The sequence below is a fragment of the Anabrus simplex genome, chromosome 1, assembly GCF_040414725.1.
Source record: "Anabrus simplex isolate iqAnaSimp1 chromosome 1, ASM4041472v1, whole genome shotgun sequence".
Taxonomy (NCBI): domain Eukaryota; kingdom Metazoa; phylum Arthropoda; class Insecta; order Orthoptera; family Tettigoniidae; genus Anabrus; species Anabrus simplex.
In genome coordinates, this window is record NC_090265.1 from 158508290 (window position 1) to 158530721 (window position 22432).

Consider the following 22432-nt stretch of genomic DNA (forward strand, 5'->3'; position numbering starts at 1 on the left):
GCTCGGCTGAAAATCGAACCTACGTGGTATTTTTAAATTTGAAAATGACATGTAAGTTTGCTATTTAAATAAAACACTACGTTTGTTACATCACCGTTTTTGAGTGCAAAATCGTCGTATGACTGCCTTTTATGAGAAATATTGAGAGGGGACGATTAGGGCCTATCTCGTATTTCCCTTTGAAACACTGACTACCTCCAACATTATAACAATGGAGGTTTCGGTATCAATCAAATGAACAGCCGTTTATGATACAATGACACCCGATCTTATTCCTTAGGTAGTTCATTCTTTATGAAGGTAATTAATAATTCCATTTCTGGATGATGTACAGATATCATTTACTGAAGATCTTGTTTATGACGTCATTAGAAGATTCGATAGCAATAATAATAATAATAATAATAATAATAATAATAATAATAATAATAATAATAATAATAATAATATCCACCTCGATGGTTTAGTGGTTAATGTGATTAGCTGCCACGCCCGGAGGCACGAGTTCAATTCCTGGGTTTGTCACGAAATTTCAAAAGTGGTACGAGGACTGGAACGGGGTCCGCTCAGCCTCGGAAGTCCAACTGAGTGGAGAGGGTTCGATTCACACCTCAGCCATCGTCGAAGTGGATTTTCCGTAGTTTCCCACTTCTTCTCGAGGCAAATGTCGGGATGTCACCTAACTTAAGACCACGGCCGCTTCCTTCCATCTTCCTCGTCTATCCCATCCAATATTTCCATTCCCTACAAGGCCCCCCGTCAGCGTAGCAAGTAGGAGGCAGCCTGGGTGAGGTACTCGTCCTCGTCCCCAGTTGTATCCCCGACCAAATATCTCACGCTCCAAGACACTGCCCTAGAGGCGGTAGAGATGGGATTCCATGCTGAGTTCGAGGAAGAAACCAACCCTGGAGTGTAAACGGATTAAATTACTACTAGTACTATTACTACTACTACTACTAATAATAATAATAATAGCGTCCAATAATAATAATAATAATAATAATAATAATAATAATAATAATAATAATAATAATAATAATAAAAGTGGTAGATAATTCTGTTTTCTTCTTAGGTTTGTAGATAAACTGGATATTTGGTATTCTGTTGGTGAACCTTGCCTAATGATTTTGTTCTTGTTGGTGTTGCTGTTGTTGTTGTTTTTGTTATTGTTATTGTTTGGGTCATCAAGACATTGACCGGTTTGGCGCAGCTCTCCATGCCACCTGAAATGAAATGGCGTATGGCTTTTAGTGCCGGGAGTGTCCGAAGACATGTTCGACTCGCCAGGTACAGGTCTTTTGATTTCACACCCATAGGTGAGCTGCGCGTCGTGATTAGGACGAAATTATGATGACGACAACACACACACACCTAGCCCCCGTGCCAGCGCAATTAACCAATGATGGTTAAAATTCCTGACCCTGCCGGGAATCAAACCCGAGACATTTTATGTCCTACTTACTTCTGCCGTCGTTAGTTATTTTACTATCCAAGTAACAGTATTCATCTTCCTTTAAGGCTTTGTTTCCTAATGTAGTATTTTCTGTATCACCTGACTTGTTCGACTGCACTCCATTACTTTTGTTTTGGAGTTATTTATTTTCATGTTGTTCTCCTTTCCCAGGACTCGTTCCATACCATTCAGCAATTTCTTGAGATCTGGTGCAGACTCATCGGCCAATCTCAGATTTTGATTTCCTCTGCTTGAACTGTAATTTCATTTCCAAATTCCTCCTTGATTTTCTTTACCGCCTGATCTATATAAACATTGACAAGGAGAGGGAATAAACTGTAGCCTTGCCTCACTTCTTTCTTGACTGCTGCTTTTTTGTCCAAAGTTCTCGAGCCTTATTACTGCAGACTGATTTTAGTCTATATTATTACCGTATACAATCTGCTTTACGTCGCACCGATACAGGTAGGTCTTATGGCGACAATGTGATAGGAAAGGCCAAGGAGCAGGAAGGAAGCGGCCGTGGCCTTAGTTAAGGTACAGCTCCGGGATTTGCCTAGTGTGAAAATGGGAAACCACGGAAAACCATCTTCAGTACTGCCGACAGTAGGGTTCGAACCCACTATCTCCGGGATACTGATTTTGGTAAAAATTTAGTTTCTCTGTATCTGGTCCCGATCACCTTCAGAATTTCAAATAACTTGGTCCAATCGACGTTAGCGAATTCTTTTTCAAGATCTACGAACGCCATGTACGTGAGCTTGTCTTTTTTAATTCGATCCTGTAAGATTAGCCGTAAAGTCAGTATTGCTTCACGTGTTCTTACATTTATTCTGAGGCCAGACTGATCTCCTCCCAGCTGAGGTTCAACTTGTCTTTCCATTCTTCTGTAAATAATACGTGTTAAAAATTTTCAGGCATGAGATACTAAACTAATGGCGCGGTAGTTTTCACACTTGTCAGCACCTGCTTCTTTGTGAGTAGGTAAAACAACATTCTGAAGATCGGGTGGGACTTACCCTGTATCATACACACTAAATGGAATATCCTCACCATGCAGGTGTCTCCTATTGCAGTCAGTAATTCTGAGTTTATATCATAATTTCCAATAGCCTTGTTTCCATTTAAGTCTCTCAAAGATCTGTCAAATTCTGACCTCAAAATTGGGTCTACCATTTCAACAGCATCAACAAACTCTTCTCGCTCCAGAACCTTATCATCTACTTTTTTCCCTTGATACATCTGTTGGAAATGTTACTACCATCTTTATGCCTTGTCTTCTTGCCCTGAAATGATCTTCCATCCGAGATCTTAATATTCGTACACCTAATTTTCATTTCTTCTAAGGTTTTCTTGATTTTCCTCTATGCAGATTCTACCTTTCCTACGATCATACAACCTTAAACATTCTTGCACTTTTCTTTTAGCCATTCTTCCTTGGCTGTCCTCCATTTTCTATCCACTTCATTCTTTAATCGACTATAGTCTTTTCTGCCCTCTTCATTTTTTTTGCATTCTTTTATTTTCGGCGTTCGTCATTTAGGTCTAGTATCTCATGAGTTATCCACTGACTCTTACTTGATGTTGCCTATCTTCCTAACCTTTCTTTACCAGCCCTACTGATCTCATTCTTCACGACTGCCCATTTATCCTCTATTGTGTTTCCTTCAGTCTTTTCATTTATTCCTTCTGCAATATGTTCTTTAAAACAATATCTCACACTCATTTCTTTCAACATATCTAGACTAAATCTCATGGGATTCCTTTCTTCGATTTCTTCAACTTCACGTGGCATTTCATGACCACCAAGTTGTGGTCAGAGCCCACGTCTGCTCCTGAGAAAGTCTTGCAATCCAAAACCTGGTTTCTGAATATCTTCCTAATCATAATGAAGTCTATTTGATACCTCCTAGTGTCTCGAGGTCTCGTCCATGTATACAGCCGTCGTTTTGTGGTGTTTGGACTAAGTATTAGCAAGGACTAAATTATGATCAGTGCAGAATTCAACCAGTCGACTTCTTCTTTCATTCCCTTGTCCCAATCCGAATTCTCCTACTGCATTATCTTCTCTTCCTTGGCCTACCATATCATTCTAGTCTCCCATCACAGTTTATTAGATTATCATCATCCTTTGCATATTGCATTGTCTTCTATCGCTTCGTATATTCTTTTGATTGCTTCATCATTTTCTGAACTTGTAGCCATTTAGACCTGTACAATTGTGGCGGTCATTGGCTTGATGTCTAACTTGACAACAATAATCCTTTCACTATGCTGGTTTTAGTACCTTACACGCTGCCCTATTTTCTTATTCATTATTAACCCAACTCCTTCATTGCCCTTGTTTGATTTTGGGTTCATAATTCTGTAGTCGCCTGACCAAAAAACCTATTCTTCCTGCCAACGTTCAGTACTTATACCAATTACACCTAACTAGTTTATCCGTTCCTCTTTTCAGATTATCTAGCGTACCACAACGATTCGAACTTCTAACACTCCACGCTCCGACTTGCAGAATGTCAGTATCCATCTTCCTGATGATTGCCCCCTCTCACGTAGTCCCTACCCGGAGATCCGAAAGGGGGACTATTTCACCTCCGGAATATTTTACCCGAAGGAAAGCCATCGTCAGTAGATCATTCATTCATATAGAGAGAACTGCATGTCCTCGGGAGTTACAGTAGTTACTACTGTAGTTTTCCGTTGCTCTCAGCCGTGCAGCAGTATCAACAGAGCTAAGCCATGTTAAATATTATTACAAGGCCATATCAATCAACCAGACTACTGCCTTTGCAACCTCCGAAAGCCTGCTACACGTTTTTCGATTAACCATTCGTTGGTTTGGTCTCTCGACGGATATCTACCCGATAATGTTGCACCTACGGCTCGATAATCTGCTTCACTGGGACGCACAAGCCACCCCACAGCAGCAGGGTCACATGGTTGGGAGGAGAGGCCTTACCTATTACTCTCTGAAAACGATGAAGTAGATAGAAGCATGCAACTAGGCGTTTAGACATGAAGTGGTTTAACAGCCCAAGGACACAGAAAACGAACACGGTCAAATAAACCAATTTCAAGAACAAGGAAAAAATGTTACTTACCTTGGGTGCAGTAAGCTACAAAAATAAAACATGTATGGGGCCGAAAATTAATAAAAGGTAAAGCGACTAGGATCTCAAACAAAATTTACCCTTTACAATTTACCAGGTTATGGGACTAAGTATACCAAAAATGATATCATCAAAGTAAAGGTGGCATCAAAATATGTCATTAATAAATAATGAATAAATAATTACAATCAAGTATAACTGGAAGAAAAATGAAAAGCTGATGCCTTTTAACAAATATTAAAGATATTAGAAGTTAATGGGTAATAAACACATTTCTCAAATAAACCTAAAGTACTGGCCAGTAATACTTCGCTTTATATAATTGCAATGCCTTTGCTGGCAGGATGTAGTGTTTACAGTGCACCATGTCGTCTGGTATGGGCTAGAATAAATTTGTTACTTTCATTGACCTGTTTCAGTCTCATCCTTGGCTTTGACAATATGAAAGTGACCGACGTATGAGCGGTTCTAGTAATACCGTTCCTTATACAGCCAGTCCCTGTTATGAATGGTGTGAAAATATCGCTCATAGGGTCGGTTGGTGTGTGCATTTCAGTGGGATTGGCAGACTGATATGTAATAGCAATTCTGGCTCAGTGAGGAAAGCAACGGGAAACTACCTCAGTCCTCATTTCCCTAGTATGCCTATTCAGTGACACCTAGGCTACCTATGACAGCTGTTGGTGGAGCTGTAGAGGATCAAACCAGCCTTCGGGCTGAATACCCAACATACAACATACAGATAATTACAACAATAACTAATACAATAAATCAACATAACATGAAATTTGCTTCAATATAATTGACTTTTACGTAAATGTTTAAATAACAAACATGGTAACACGGTTACATTACTTCAGCAACTCAAAATGCGACCAGAATAGAAATTAATATAGGAAATCAATTAAAACACCAAATTAAATATTTCAATATGGAAACCATAGTAAATATTCCCCCTTTACAATTACAAAATATTAAAGGAAAATCTTAATATTCCACCAAAACTACAGAAAAATTACACACGAATTGAAATGCAGCTTCTCAAGCTAAGCTACCAATAACAACAGGCAAGGCCTGCATAATTAAATCATACACAAAAACGAGAAATTACGTAAATATTAATGAAAGTAATAAAACAAAACACGGATGTGGATAGTCAGGTGAGCGTTTACCAAAAGGAAATTTAAGAATTGGGAGAATCAAGTTTCAACTCTCTACTAACCGCAGTGTTACGGAAAATAATAATAATAATAATAATAATAATAATAATAATAATAATAATAATAATAATAATAATAATAATAATAATAATAATAATAATAATAATAATAATAATAATAATAATAATAATTACATTAGATGGTAGGATATGAATTTCATTGCACGTAAACAAAAGATTTAACAGAGGGAAAACTCGTTGTTATTGAATTTAATGTGAGGTGGCCTTGAAGCGGCATAATGCGCATATGACATATAATTTAAACCCCGACACTAGAAGAAGCAGAAAAAGGAGAACGATCCCATTACGAGAAATCAGCCAACACAGGGCATCACAATGAATAACGGTACAATTAGAGATCCTACATTACAAGAATAGGAAAATATTGATAGAATGAAATACACCAATAATAATAATAATAATAATAATAATAATAATAATAATAATAATAATAATAATAATAATAATAATAATAATAATAATAATAATATATTCGCAAAATATAGAAGTAGAAATTGAGCACAAACAAGAATTCCAAAAATAAAACTTATAGGATGACCTTTGCTCTCATAAGCCCCTATACTGCGATTCCAAATTACCTCATTATTAACGCAACTACACTCAAATAACATGGTTTCACAATTTTTTAACAATTAATTTAATTTATTAGTCCATGTTAGCAAACTAAGTGCAGAAAATCGTTGCCGAAAAGTCACTTTCGGTGATGTCCCATGGCGACATTAAAAAACTTAGATAACGGTTTTCTTTATTGAGTCAATTTAGGGTAATGTCTTCTCGAAAACATCCACGGTGGTAGAAATCCTCGGTAAGTTTTAAACATTAGGATTACTTGCATGAGTTTTCCAGCATATTAAAAAAGGTAATCCAGTCGTTCACACAACTTAGGACTCAGTAGAAGATTGGCACACAGCCAGTAATTTTGAACTCACATGACCTAACTCAATTCCAAAAATAAAAATGATAAAAAGAGTTAAATAAAGGTGGTAGCAGATTAAGACATGGCCTTAATTTTCAGTTAGCTTATCCCGGAGTATCGCACTCCATTCCGCCGACTAGCAAAGATGTCTTCTTGGACACACGCCAGCGCACTTCCATCTTGGACCGAAGTCACCGAGCAAGTCCGCGGCGAGGAAGAAGCTCTCAGTCAAGAAACGAGTTCCGCGCATGTGCGTCGGTATGAATTTCTACATTGAATCAATAACATTCATCTCAGCTTCGACCCAATAATTGCAGATCACACATTTAAATAATATGAACGGTAGATCGCACCAATTAAACAGGCGCACCAGACAATTGACAATGAAACAAAAATAATATCCCAGTACACGAGTCAAATATGTTCCAATAAATAGAGTGTCACTATTTCACGTTACAGTGGTGTATACTGTATATTCACAATATAGTAGTTCAATTCCTTCCCTTTACTTTAAAAATGTTCTTCTCACGTTATATATGTTCCATACCCCACTAAAGAACTCGTTGTTTACATGACACATTATCTCCCTGTTTCCTTTCCCCTTCATTATTCGTATTTACACTACTTAATATCATTACTGGATACCACAGTGTAGACTAAGTCAGCAGGTCTAATTGTACTGTCTCCCTGATATTGCGTTCCACCACAAGGTTCAGATGCGTCTCTTAGATGAAAGTGTATCCACGGTACTCAGTCCGTTTTCACCCTTTTAACAGACGTTATGGATTTATGATTCAGTGTTTGTTATTTTGAACCTAATACGGATAACAGAGGTACAGTATAATAAAACTCTTTCAAACTGTCCCAGTTTTAATGTATACTTGTGCGCTCACTATCTTTTTTTAGGCTCTGTGTTGGAAAAGACTTTTTGATGCAGTCATCAGTCCACAACTCACATTTATTATAAAATAAAAGGACAAACGACAATTCTCTAATCGTAAATCTGTACGAGCTAGAGAATATTCACTTTTTACATTTATTAATAGCGCAGTTCGTTCAGCGGACTGAATAACTGAAGCAGTAGTTCAGAAACACTATCTACAGTACATTACAATCGTTAGACTATACTTTAAAACGTCTCTTGGATAAACTATTTCTTACGCATTAATGAAATTTTTATCGGCTACTTATCAGTATCGTCATGATCAACAGCCACTATTAATCCACCAGTGGATAAAAGCCTTTTCCTTAGTTTTACGACCTTTGATCTGTTGTAATCACTTCCTCCCTGTAAATGCCCTGATCTCAGTGACCCGTTCTCTGTGTGGTCTGCCTGAAGGTCGTGTACGATTTAGGCCCGGTTTCACAGTTTGTATTTAAGCCGAAGCTTTAGTAAGCCACGCACGCCGCTTAAGCAAGGCTTACTCTTTGGCTTAAACACTACGAGTTTCACAGTAGGGGGACCATGTGCAGCTTTACTAAGCTGAACATCTCCGAAGTTGGTAATGCTTGCGCATGCGCAGTGATTCAATTCTCATCTTTGTTTACATCCGTAGCCTATGATTGATTGACTTGTAGGTTATACATCGTTTCTAGAGGGCAAACGGTTGGAAATAGGTATATACCATCGCGGACTTTTTTGTAGAGGTTTCTATGCTCTACAATTCGTACACTTACACTTGGGGTCTATCGTTGATGGTTCACGCAGCGTAAGCCAAGAAAGCAAGTGACCGACCGACATTTTTGTCTCTTGAGTCTCGAAATATATTCAGAAATATAAGTTATTTATTAATGTTATTGGTTTTACGTCCCACTAACTATGAATTTGAGCACCTTCACCACAGGACTGAGACAGGATCGAACCTGCCAAGCTGGGCTATAAGAAGGCCAGCGCTCTACCATCTGAACTGAATCCTTAGCTTAAACCTCAGTTTCATACAGCTTAAGCCAGTCACAGATAAGCTCGGCTTACCACTTGCACTCCCCACTGTGAAACTCGTCCAGAGTTTAAGCTCCCGCTTAAGCCCGATCCAAGGCTTAAGCGTATACTGTGAAACCGGGCCTTAAAGGAACCCAACGGTGGGCTTCACTTGTTCATCTTCCGTCTATTTGTCTTGCATGTGACCTACCCTGTTTCACTTCCTCTTCTTCACAGTACAGTGGGATCTAGTTCAGACGTCGGTCTTGTTTTCTATTCGGGTTAATCCTAAGACGATCCTTCCGATTGCTTTCTACTCTGAGGCCGACGATAGTTTTAACATCTAGTCTCTATATATCACTGCTTGACGTCGGGCCGACACAGATAACTCTTATGGCGACGATTGGATAGGAAAGAGCTAGGAGTGGGAAGGAAACAGCCATGGCCTTAATTAAGGTACAGCCCCAGCATTTTCCTGGTGTGAAATTGGGAAACCACGGATGACCATCTTCAGGGCTGCAGAAAGTAACTGATAACTACGTGACCGAAATCACACAGCTTCTTATCATTGCAAGGATGACACACACATTAAATTCTCTCCTCTACAAGCACAGTGGCAGATTGATCTCAAAGATGATGTTCAGTTCCAAAATGAGCTCCGTGTTATTTTTGGAGCCCTGCACGGATGCGGGTATCCGCGCAGTTAGTGTCTTGGCGGATACAAACTGAATGTCAGTGCGGATAATTTTGCTGATAATTTTTGCTACTTGCTTTACGTCGCACCGACACAGATAGGTCTTATGGCGACGATGGGACAGGAAAGGGCTAGGAGTTGGAAGGAAGCGGCCGTAGCCTTAATTCTGTAGGTAAATATTTGTAATATCCGCGGATAACCATTCGCGGATGTTTTGTATATCCGCGCAGGGCTCTATTATTTTGACTTCTCTATTAATTTGTTCCATGAGGCCTCCACAGCCCCAGCATTCGCCTGGTGTGAAAATGGGAAACCACGGAAAACCATCTTCAGGGCTGCCAATAGTGGGGTTCGAACCTACTATCTCCCGAATACTGGATACTGGCCGCGACTGCAGCTATCGAGCTCGGTCTGATAATTTCTAAAGAATGATGTTTATTGATTCTCACTCAGGTACTGTATAATCTTGCTTGTAGTTAGGCCACCCTTGCCATTGGTATGGGAGAATGGTGATATACAGAGCCTTGAGAATATAAAGCTGTAAATCTGACCTAATCCTAATTGAATTCTGTCCGCAATCAGCGGAAGGAAGGAACAAAGTTCAATACGCCAGTAGTTGTCGCAAGAGAAAATCCCTCAATAAACCTGTAACTGTAAGGGCTGTGGTGCAAGGTGTCAGGCCTATTGTATTATGTTCACAGATTTATCCGTTTCAGTATCTTGGGTGTAATATTCTGTAGGTAAATATTTGTAATATCCGCGGATAACCATTCGCGGATGTTTTGTATATCCGCGCAGGGCTCTAGTTATTTTGACTTCTCTATTAATTTGTTCCATGAGGCCTCCACTTGGTGATTTCAACTGGGCAAAATACTAACACTTCTCAGTTTTTATTATATGACTTCCTAGTTTATTCTTATTTCCTCTTTAGAGTAGTGCAGATTGATTAGGAGACTCGGCTAAATCCACAATATTAAGGAACAATTGGAAGAAAGAGGCATTTTGTGAATGGTTCTCAAAATAATATTTGCACACTGGAAAAGTTGTTAGGCTACCTACGCAATGTTTATTTAGTTCTTCAAAAAATTACAATTGCAATATCTCGACTAAATCTGCTGCACTCCGGGTGATCCGCAGAATTCCGTAAATTTGTTAGCAATAAATATTGCAGAAGTACTGACGTTAAAGAAGCCTGTTTTACAAACACTGTAAACAGGATTAGTATTAAAATGCCTTGTATTTCGCACTAAAGGGATCCACTGCACTATATACAGAGTTTAACGTCAGAGTACAATATGTTTAGAGTACGCAAGGAGTCTATCAGATCTTCTCCCTACGCTGGGATAAAGCCGCATTACTGCAGAATGAACTGTACTATAGGTTTAGCCTCCACAGCCCTACAACGTTTTCCTTTTGCGGTTAAGTCTTCTTTACCATTTTTATATTCGAGTTGTAAATTTATTTTGTGCAAATCTTTGCCACTTGTTACAAATAGAGCGATGTCATCAGTAAACCGAATGTGATTCGAAAGCAGTATATTTTGATATCTACTTCTGTAGAATTAAAAGCTTCAAAATTGCTCTAAGCTAGCAGAGAATATTCTTGGGAATAAGATATACACCTCTTGAACACTTATCTCAGTTGAAAATATTATACACTCTTATAAAATCTTGATGACATCTGAAAAGCGAGGACATATTCAAATAAATACACTCTAGAGAGCTGGATATATGGATTCTGAATGGCAAATAATAGGAAGGCCAAAATTTGTTTACACCAAGCTCACAAAAGTGGCTAGAAAATAAGATGTGCATCATGTACGCTATATCAGTTTTGATTACATGCAAAAATGTTCAACTGCCCTGGATTCTTGTATAGAAAACATATTATCTGATTTTGCTGGCAGCCCATGCTTTTTGTATTCATTATATTAAAAGAAATACAGCAGTAATATATATTTGCCATGAAGGTGTTGTAAAGAAAGGATCCAATGAAGAACGTTCTTTTATCTATGACACATTGCAAAATATTCCCCTACAGTTTACCGAATTACATTCCGGTAAGTGTGGAGGACAAAATGAAAAATCATATTATAGAAATACTTTTGTTAGCATTGACTGATACCAATCGATTTAAATAGAAATTGAACACGTCTCTACGAGGGGAAATTCGTTCCTCCCTTGCGATAGGGGTATCAGTTTAATAAAAAGAGGAATTAAAATAGATTTTACCCTTTACATAAACTCACACAGCTAATCATAGAGTCCCGTACAACTCGAAAGTTCACTGTGAAGAGAATAATCGGTACAAACATACGGTAATGGACTTCAGAAGTTGGTGGCAGCAATTTTACAATACTAACTAAAAATTCACGACAGAAATGTCCCAAGAGGCAATAAAATTTCAGTTTTTAATCAGTAATGTCATGTATTTTAACACCAACGCAAACTTTCTAGGATATATCTTGTTAGAAACAAGTCATGTTTCCAGTGTTGACTTAGGTAGTTAAGGTAACTTAAAAGATTTTCAGTCTCTACTGTTAGTATACTATATTTTACAGATATGTTATAGCGTTATATATTATGTTTAGAACTATTCCATTGTGTTAGACAGACAGAAAGGACTTTAAGTTAGGAGATATATATCTTGACACGGGAATGAACTGACTCCATACATTTCGCTTCGTTCTCTCTGGAATACCTACTGTGTCTTTACCAGAAAAACAAACCTATTCAGCAGGGAAGTGCTACTGAACGAAGAAAAACTACATGATATTCTGAGACTAGTCCTATAGGCCTATATATTTCATGGATAACAGAGATTTTGTGAGAAAATTGAACAGTGATCTATTGTAATAATAATAATCGTATGGCCTCAGCTACCGTTTGCAGACATTTCGATTTGACGCCATCTGGCTGTCTGCTCGTCAATTTCGACGTTCCGGCTTACTCTGTCTGCCATCTAGCGGACCTAGAGTAAACCGGATCTCTCTTGGGCGTCTATGGCTGAGATTTAATTAATTTTGTCGGGTAAATACCAAATGTATCACCAGAGATCTTTTACATGCCGACATCGTACGACATGGAGTGTCGAATGGACTTTTTTCCGCCCTTCAAAAATCCGACTACCTCTGCCGGGTTTGAACTGACTGACCGCGAACTCAACCTTTACATTTAAGGGTTGTCTACAAATCGTCTAGCATTTTTGTGACTATTTGTAGTTAATAAACAGCTATACCATGTCAAAAATTGACCTAAATGACATAATCATTGGAGAAAATCTCTGAACATACTGAAAGGGCTTTTAGAAATATTTTGCATGCCAAAAGTAATTTTCTGTGCATTTTTGTGTAAATATGAGAATTTTTTAAAATATGGGAATGCTATATTAACCCTGGAGTGAAAACATGGGACATTACAGTCCCCCAGAGAAATTTCTTTATACTATCATTTTATGTTGATACTATCTGTGGACGCCATATGATATGACTTTTCTTCGAAGGGGGTCAGCCTTCGAATATAACAATTCGTTAGAGTGCAGAGCTTTTCTTTCGTGCTCTGTGGTAGCTTTGGGGCCAGTAGCATCCCATGTTACAGTTTATGTTAGTCTGTTGTTATTCCATGTGTTTTGTTGTTTGTAGAACTGTCATTGTTTCTCCGGCAAGGAACATAATGGATTTGTTTTCTATGACTCCTCCAATATGACCGGAAAAGACTTTTATTGCTGAGGAAGATGATGATTGGATTTGAGACGAATCGATGAAGTCCGACCAAGATTGTAGATGGAACATCACTCACTTTGGAGGACGCTGTGATTGAGGGCTACGAGGAAGAAGACTGCATATATGTTCCAGGGACATGTCAAATGGAATGAAAGAACGGTCATCAATGGTCATCCAACCCTCATATGAAAACTGAAAGAACACCGAGGCGTGACATTGTGCTCATTATACCGGGTAATAAAGGCGCTTAACTCGTGAAAACATCATCCGATGCTTTGAGATTGTATAACGAACGGTATGTTCGATAATACAGTTCATTTCACTACAAAATAAATCATCGCACAGTGGGTTAAACATGAAGCTAGCCAAAGATATAATGGAGTTACCTAGACAGACTTTATTTTATTATTGTTGAAAGTATGACTTTTGAAAATAATACACTAGCGGGAAAAAAATATCCAAATACCAAGAAGGGATTATGCTAGATTAACGAACGTTGGTAGGCGAGTTTATACGTCTGAAAGATGGCATCGATTCAAATATCCCGCAAATCGCATTTGCGTGGCGCTAATAGCGGCCCCATGACGTTGCACGTCAAGTTTGCTTTAAATATGGGCTGTACTGTACGAGAGCGTTAGTTACCTGTGATATTGAATGGAGTGACTGTGAGTGGGTCAAGAATGCCTTTACGACGACGAAGAGGCCAGTTTCAACAACTCACTGCGGTTGAACAAGGACGTATAATAGGGCTACGTCAAGGTGGATTCTCCTTCCGCGCTATTGCAGAACAACGTGGCTGGAATGTTTCCACTGCGCTTGCGTGCTGGCAGCAGTGGTCATAAGAAGGTACGCTCGCAAGAAGACCGGGCTCCGGAGGTCCCCGTGGCACCACCGAGAGGGAGGACCGCCGTATTCGGCATATGGCTGTGGCGGAGCGGACTGCGTCTGCTGAAGCAATTCTAGTGGCAGTTGGTACCACAATGACGCAATGAATCGGTTACTTGAAGGACAGCTCCGAGCGAGACGCCCTGCGGTGTGTGTTCCACTTACTCCAAACCGCCGCCGTCTGCGACTTCAGTGGTGTCAAGCGAGAGTTCATTGGAGGATGGAGTGGAGGTCCGTTGTGTTTTCCGGTGAAAGCGGGTTCTGTCTTGGTGCCAGTGATGGCCGTGTGTTGGTTATAAGGAGACCAGGTGAGCGCCTGCATTCTACCTGTCTGCGGCGTCGAGACACTGGACCTACACAGGGAGTTCTGGTCTGGGGAGCAATTTCCTGTGACAGCAGGAGCACTCTCGTGGCTCCTGATTACCCCACGCACCCTGACTGCAGATATGTACGTCCGTCTGGTGATTCGACCTGCTGTGTTGCCATCATGAACAGCATTCTTGGGATGTGTTTTCTAACAGGATAATGCACGTCCCCATCCCGCTATTGTAACCCAACGTACTTTCAAAAGTGTCGACATGTAGCTTCGGCCTGCTCGATCCCCCGATCTGTCCCCAATTGAGCACGTATGGGACATCATTGGACGACAACTCCAGCGTCATCCACAACGGGCATTAACCATCCTTGTATTGAACGAACAAGTGCAACAGGCATGGAACTTCATCCCACAAGCTAACATCCGGAAACTGTACGACACAATGCATGCATGTTTTCATGCTTGCGTTCAACAATCAGGCGATTACACCGATTATTAATGGACGAGCATAGCATATTTGCGATGGCTTTTATCGCGCGATATTACCTGTAATCTTGTATCTTTTATCAATTAAATATTTTACCTTGACAAATATATTACCAACATTTCCGTATTCTACATTCCTTATTTCATGGTGTTTGGATATGTTTTTTTCCGCCAGTGTATTTCGTGTATTTTTGTTACGTAGTACTTCGATAACTGTTATAGTCAGTTGTTATTCCAGGATGCTTTACGCAAACTGACATTTAAACTATGGGGTATTCACTGCCCCATGTTTCAGTTTATGTCCTAAACAAACCTACATTTCCAGTCCAGCGTCAAAATAACTGAACTAATGGGTGAAGTGTAGGACAGTTTATTCGTTTTCCTGAACTGGGTCTGACTGACTTAGGCCCTTTTAGCATAAGCCGATTAATATGTTCTTCAGACATTTGCGCTCAATTGTGAGGTAATTGTTTCAAAAATAAACTACATTAGTAAAGCCTGTTATACAATATCACATTTTTCTATCAGTTCAATACTTCCAAAGAAAATTTGTCAAATCTTGTCAAAGATTGTTCAACATTACTGAAGGTTTTACAAGTTTCGAAAATATTTTTCAGTGTTTGAATGTGTTATTTTATATTGCATTTACTCACATTTAATTGAATAAAAATAATAGCAATGCAACGAAAACTCGTATCTTATTACCTGAAAACAAATTAGGAATTCAATAATAATAATAATAATAATAATAATAATAATAATAATATCCGAAAATCACCATAAATCGATCATTGCTGACAATGTTTACTTATAGGTTTACACCAACGAGCTAGAGAGTGGCTAACATGGCTGCTACAGCGTTCTGGGTGGTGCCAAGGTGAACTAGCGACTCCATAGTTTAAGCGCCATACTTCCGCTTAAGATGCGTTACTTTTAATAGATTAGATCGAATAAATTATGCCCTTTACGTGTGTGGCAAGCAAATGCATAAATTGTAGAAAAAACACGAAGAATATAATCATATTTCAAATAAGATTTTTTTTTTTTTACCAAAGTACACAGTTATGGGCGATTAGCAGAATTACGTTGCATGTGTAGCACAATCCAGCACGTGTAGGGTAGGCCTACTTTTATTTTCTTGTAGGAACTGACCAGACAGCCCCAGACACGATAAACTGTACCCTGCCTGTCTGAGTGGCTCAGACGGTAGAGCGCTGGTTTTCTGAGCTTAAGTTGGCATATTTGGTATTTGAAGGTGCTCAGATGCTTCACCCTTCTATCAGTAGATTTACTGGCACGTAAGTGAACTCCGGCGGGACATATGTCCGCCACTTCAGCTTCTCCGAAAACCGTACTAAGTACTTGGTAGGATGAAAAAGTAATAACACTACTTATTATTACATTGTATCCTACAGTGCACATTTCCCCAGCATTTTGAAAAAAAAAAAAAAGTGAACAAATACTTATTTTTCGTAAATTGTTATTAGTTTTACGTCCTACTAACTACTTTTTCGGATAAGCCGAGTGCCTGAATGTAGTCCCGCAGAAGTTCTTTTGCGTGCCAGTAATCTACTGACACGAGGCTGATGGATTTGAGCACCTTCAGATACCATCGTATTGAGCTAGGATCGAACCTGCCAAGTTGTCTTGTGTCCGGCTCCTTGGCTGAGTGATCAGCGTGCTGGCCTTTGGTTCAGAGGGCCCCGGATTCGACCGAGTTGAGGATTTTTACCGGGTAGTTGACAGTTAATTCCTCTGGATCGGGGACTGGATAATCTTCGTCATCTACACACAACAGAGCATACTACAAAACACCACAGAAACACGTAATAGTAAATGCGTCACTCCACCTAAGGTTGGCGTCGTCGTCAGGAAGGGCATCCGGTCGTAGAATTAGGCTAAATCCATACAAATGCCAAATCCAGGTAACTGGCAAAATACCAGGATTTATTATTATTATTATTATTATTATTATTAGTATTATTAAAGTTATCGGAGCCTCCGTGGCTCAGAAGGCAGTGCGTCGGCCTCTCACCGCTGGATACCGTGGTTCAAATCCCGGTCACACCATGTGAGATTTGTGCTGGACAAAGCGGAGGCGGCACAGGTTTTTCTCCGGGTACTCCTGTTTTCCCTGTCATCTTTCATTCCAGCAACACTCTCCATTCTCATTTCATAGCATCCATCAGTCATTAATAAATCACTTTGGGAGTGGCGACCCCATCGCACTAACAGCCTATATCTGCTTCATTCATTACATTTCTGACCCGGTCAATGACTGGAAAACAGGTTGTAGGTTTTCATTTTCATTAAAGTTATATGAATTATTTCTCGATGTTGTTCTATTACTTTGTTCAAGGTTTTCTGTTCTATATTTTCATTCCCTGCATGTAGGTCTAAATTTGTTTAATGGCAATGTACTATTGTGATATGTATTGTAATTAGGGCCACCGTACTGTAAATGCACTAATTTTTTTCCTTTATACACTATGTAAGACCGAGCTCGATAGCTGCAGTCGCTTAAGTGCGGCCAGTATCCAGTATTCGGGAGATAGTGGGTTCGAACCCTATTGTCGGCAGCCCTGAAGATGGTTTTCTGTGGTTTTCTATTTTCACACCAGGCAAATGCTGGAGCTGTACTTTAATGAAGGCCACGGCCGATTCCTTCCCATTCCTAGCCCTTTCCTGTCCCATCGTCGCCATAAGACTTATCTGTGTCGATGCGACGTAAGGCCAATAGCAAAAAAAAAAAAAAAAAAAAAGAAAAAAAAGAAAAATCAATATGTAAGTATGTAGTCTGTACCTTGCATTTTTAATGTCCTTTTAAACAGGCATTATGCATCTTTGAGTGCTTCTCTAATAAAGAAAACTGTGAAACTGTATTTATTCCCGCAGCTTCTGTACTTGCTTCAACACACACCCACTCGATTTGATCGCTTACAATATGGCGGACGTGCCTTTCAAGTACAGTAGGGCCCACGAGAGTTGAAGTCTGACGTTTAGCGCCACCGGCGAGAAAAAGTTGACTAACGCTGCTCGAAAATGGCCTGTTGCTATGGCAACGATAACAGAGTTGCAACATTTTAGGACGCTATCACCACGTGGGTTGGCTTGCTCTCAGTCACTTTTGTCATTCATATTCTGACTGATTTCTATTCTCGATGAAGTATCGTCTTCCTATTGTGTTTATTATACCGTAGTTTATTCCTGAAATGTACAGGTACCGTTAACAATCGGAGTTAAATAATAAAAAACTATCAATGTGGGCAGTGTTGTTCTATTCTGTGATTAACATGTGCATTTGTTGAGGTTATTGTCAGAAACTGATTATTTTGTTAGTGATTATGAAATCTTTCATATATATCGATAATGTCGTGTTCTGTCTTAAATGTGGGATTATTAACACGAGCTTTGGAACCGGTCAAGGGTAAATTAACTGTATTGGGCCTAGGCCTACATGTTTTATTAAACACTCAGCCTGTCTGAAAGGGTGGTAGGCCGCAAATGGAGGTAACTATGACAACGCAGCGTACTTCGTAGTTACAGCTTTCGCCGCTCACCTGTCAGACTTCAATTCTCGTGGACCTTACTATAGATTCAAATATGGCGGTCCAATAGCCACTCTATAGTCCTCTTTCTAGCTCGTTGGTTTACACACAACATCCCTCGATCATGAAGAAGCCATTTTTGTCGTTGTGGTTCCCTTCCCGACAATCCCAGCATGCATAGCGGCATAGCGCGCACCGTATATACTCGAATTCCATTGGTCAATTCTGTCAAAGACTTGGCAATTCTTTAATCGAGTAGAACATGTTCTAATTCACTTTCAAGACTTTTTAAGACTTCTCAAGACTTCTCAAATTTTGAAAGTAATTTGACAAGTATACTGACAATTCTTGTGAAGTTTTGAATTTGAGAAAAAATTGATCGTGTACAACAGCTGCTGGCATAGCACACTGTTCCTCATTTATGTTCGATGGTAATACCTTCCTTGAGTCACACTTTTGCTGCTACCTCTCTCCGTGTTCGTAGAATTGATTCTCAACCAGTAGCGGCGCTAAGAAGCTTGGGGCCCCCAGGAATAATTGAAAATGCGCCCCTACTTTCATGGTAAGGAAAGTTACGAGTTTATTTCGCAGTACAAAGTTCTATATTATTACAATGAACAACTACGACGCATCGATAATAATAATAATAATAATAATAATAATAATAATAATAATAATAATAATAATAATAATAATAATATAATCATTATTATTATAATATATTATTATTGTGTATTATTCTTATTATTATTTTTACTATTATCACATAATTTAGTTTTCAAATCCGAAGGAATTAAAATAATACACTTATATGGTACGAACTCACACGCACACACACACACAAGAAATGCATATTCCTATAACAGTAACCAAAACACGCTGACCGTCACAATCTTAAGAAATAATCTTGTTCCTAGGACTAAATAATTTACAACTCAACCGTCCATCGTAAGCTTACTTAGCTACTCTGACTGGCGAGAGTTATAAACAGGCTCGAAACTTCAGTATTTACCGTTTAAATAAGGAGGATGTCTTTGTTATTGCATCTTCGCTGACTGTCGGGTTATCAGAAATGGCGAATTACTTCAAAAGCCTTGTTGATTGTTGTGAGTGGCAGCAAGGGATGGTTATTATTGGAATAGGTTAGGAAACCCACATTCATTCAGAAATAACTACCGTAACTTACTCTTATTGATGAAAGAAACTCTGCACTACGACGGCCTAAGTTTGGAATAACCGTCTGTAATACAAACAATACATTTCAGGTACTTAATTAAGAAACATTCATGAGCCGCTTACAAGCCATTGTCCCCCCCCCCCCGCCCCGCAGGGTCAGCTGGGTCCTTATCGCCGTCACTGTTCTCAAGTCTCATAGCTACTAGATATTCCTTCCATGAACCTACTACGCTGGCGGAACACGGGGAGAGGTATACTCCCACGTGGCGCGTCCCAGGTTGCGGATAGGGGGTCCTAACCGGCTTGCCGGCGGACTTGAGGGAAATAAAATACCTCTTGCGGACCAAACACAGAACCCCTGTGGGTGGGGGACGCAGACGTAGAGTACACCCACGGTTTGCTCTGCCTGTCGTAGGAGGCGAATAAAAGGGGCGACCAAGGGATGATTTTATTAGAACCATGAAACTACTTGTGATTATTACCACCACGCGGGGAACACCATTCTTCTTCTGGTTCCTATCCGTTCCGGATGTTGCCAACCATCTTGGCTATGCTCGTCCTGTCACTTGCGGCTCGATAAAGCTCTGTAGATGTTTTAGAGGTCCCCGTTCTGATGTTCTTAAGTCAGGATATTCTTCTTCGGCCAACGCTTCTTTTTCCTGGAATTTTTCCTTGCAGGATGGTCTGAAGGAGGTTGTATCTGCTGTTGTTCCGCATGATGTGTCCCAGGTACTGGATCTTTCTTGCTTTCACGGTGGTCAATACTTCTTTCTCTTTCTGCATTCTTCGTAGATTCTCGACATTTGTGACATGCAATGTCTACGGTATTCTTAACATTCTTCTATATAGCCACATCTCAAAAGCCTCCAAGCGTTTACCCAGTGATTCTGTCAGAGTCCATGTTTCAACACCATAGAAGAGAGTGGAGAACACATAGCAGCGTAGAAGTCTGATCTTCGTCGACATTTCTAACCCGTGATTCTTAAACAGATTGCCCATCTTATTGAAAACAGCCCTGGCTTTTCCAATTCGGGTCTTCACCTTATCAGAAAGATCCCATTGGTCATTTATGGTGGTACCAAGATACGTGTATTTATCGGCTTGTTCAATGTTGTTCTGGCCTATCTTAAGATGACATGTAAGAACCTTGTTTTTACTGATTATCATTGTTTTAGTTTTTTGAGTATTGACATCTAGACCATATTCAGAGCTCTTTTGTGTAAGTCTATCTACAAGGTACTGTAAACTATCCTCACTATCAGAAAAGACGACTGTGTCGTCGGCATATCGGATGTTGTTGATATATTTGCCGTTTAAGAGCACTCCCATCTCCACTACATTAAGAGCTTCCTTAAAGATGCGTTCTGAATAGATGTTGAAAATCAGTGGGGATAATATACAACCCTGCCGTACACCTCGTAGAATGTCTATGCCCTCCGTATTTTCTCTGTCCAACCTCACAGAAGCCGACTGGTTCCAATATAAATTTACTATTATACGCAGGTCCTTGTCGTCCAAACCAATGCTTTTTAAGATTTCTACGATCTTCTGGTGTTTTACTCTGTCGAAAGCCTTCTGGTAATCAATAAAACAGGCATAAATGTCGAAATTCACGTCTCTGCACCTTTGAAACAGCACCTGGATACGAAACAATGCTTCACGCGTACCAAATGCATTTCTGAAACCAAACTGTGTAGGAGAAATTTGTTCTTCACAGGTCTTGTATATTCTTCGGTGAATGATCCTCAGAAATATCTTTAGTAAGTGACTCATGAGGCTGTTGGTCCTGTACTCACCACATGTTTTAGCTCCGGGTTTTTTGGGCAATGTAATAAATTCAGATTTAAGCCAATCCCGTGGAATGCAACCAGAATCGTAGATGTCGTTGAATAATGCAGTCAACCATTTTAAATTATCTTCACAGAGAAGCTTTAGAATTTCGGAATTTACATTGTCATGGCCAGGTGATTTGCCATCTTTCATTCCATTTATCGTAGTTTGTACTTCTTCCATCAGAATTCTAGGTCCTGTTTCGCAGTTTACTGCAGGAGGTTCAGGACGATTGTCATAAAATAGTTGTTCTACGTATGTTTTCCATGTGTGTTTTAGCTCCTCTTGTCCAACGATTATTTTCCCTTCACTATTCACCAACTTGTTCCTTGTTCTTGATTTGTATTTCCCAATCACCTCTCTGACTTTTCGGTGAACATTGAAACTGTCATGCTTCAGTTATAATTTCTCTATTTCATTGCACTGTTCCTGTATTTCTGTTTCCTTAGCTTCTCGTATCCGTTTCCTAATCTCCTTGTTGATATTCCTGTATTCATCAGGGTTACTTTTCACTCTCCTCCTTCTGTCCATCATTTCAAGTATTTCTTCGGGCATCCATGACTTCTTTTTGGTCACACTAGGTTTCAAATGTTCCTCTTTAACGGATTCCACTATAGAGTTTATTCTTTTAATTTTCTCTTCAGTGCACAAGTTACCTGACAAAGACTTAAGTTCATTATTGAGATGGACTCCTGCATTTTTCTCTTATGGAAGGTTTTTTCAATTTTCGGATATCATACATTTTGACTCTTTTCTTCTGAATTCTTTTCATTCTGATTTTAAAGACACCAACTAGGAGGACGTGGTCCGAGTTAACGTCAGCACCTGGATATGTTGTCATTGAAATACAGCTATTTCTATACCTTTGATTTATCAAGACATAATCAATCTGATTCCGGGTAACATTTTCATCTGAATCTCCTGGGGATTTCCAGGTATAGAGACTTCTGGGTGGTAGTGTGAAGAATGTGTTAGTTATTACAAATTTCCGTTCTCCTGCAAATGCACTAAGTACTTCGCCTCTCTCATTTCTTTCACCAAGTCCATAGGGACCTATAATGTCGCCGTCAGATCCCCTTCCAATCTTGGCATTAAAATCACCCATGATTATAGTAAGATCTTTCTTCGATAGTTGT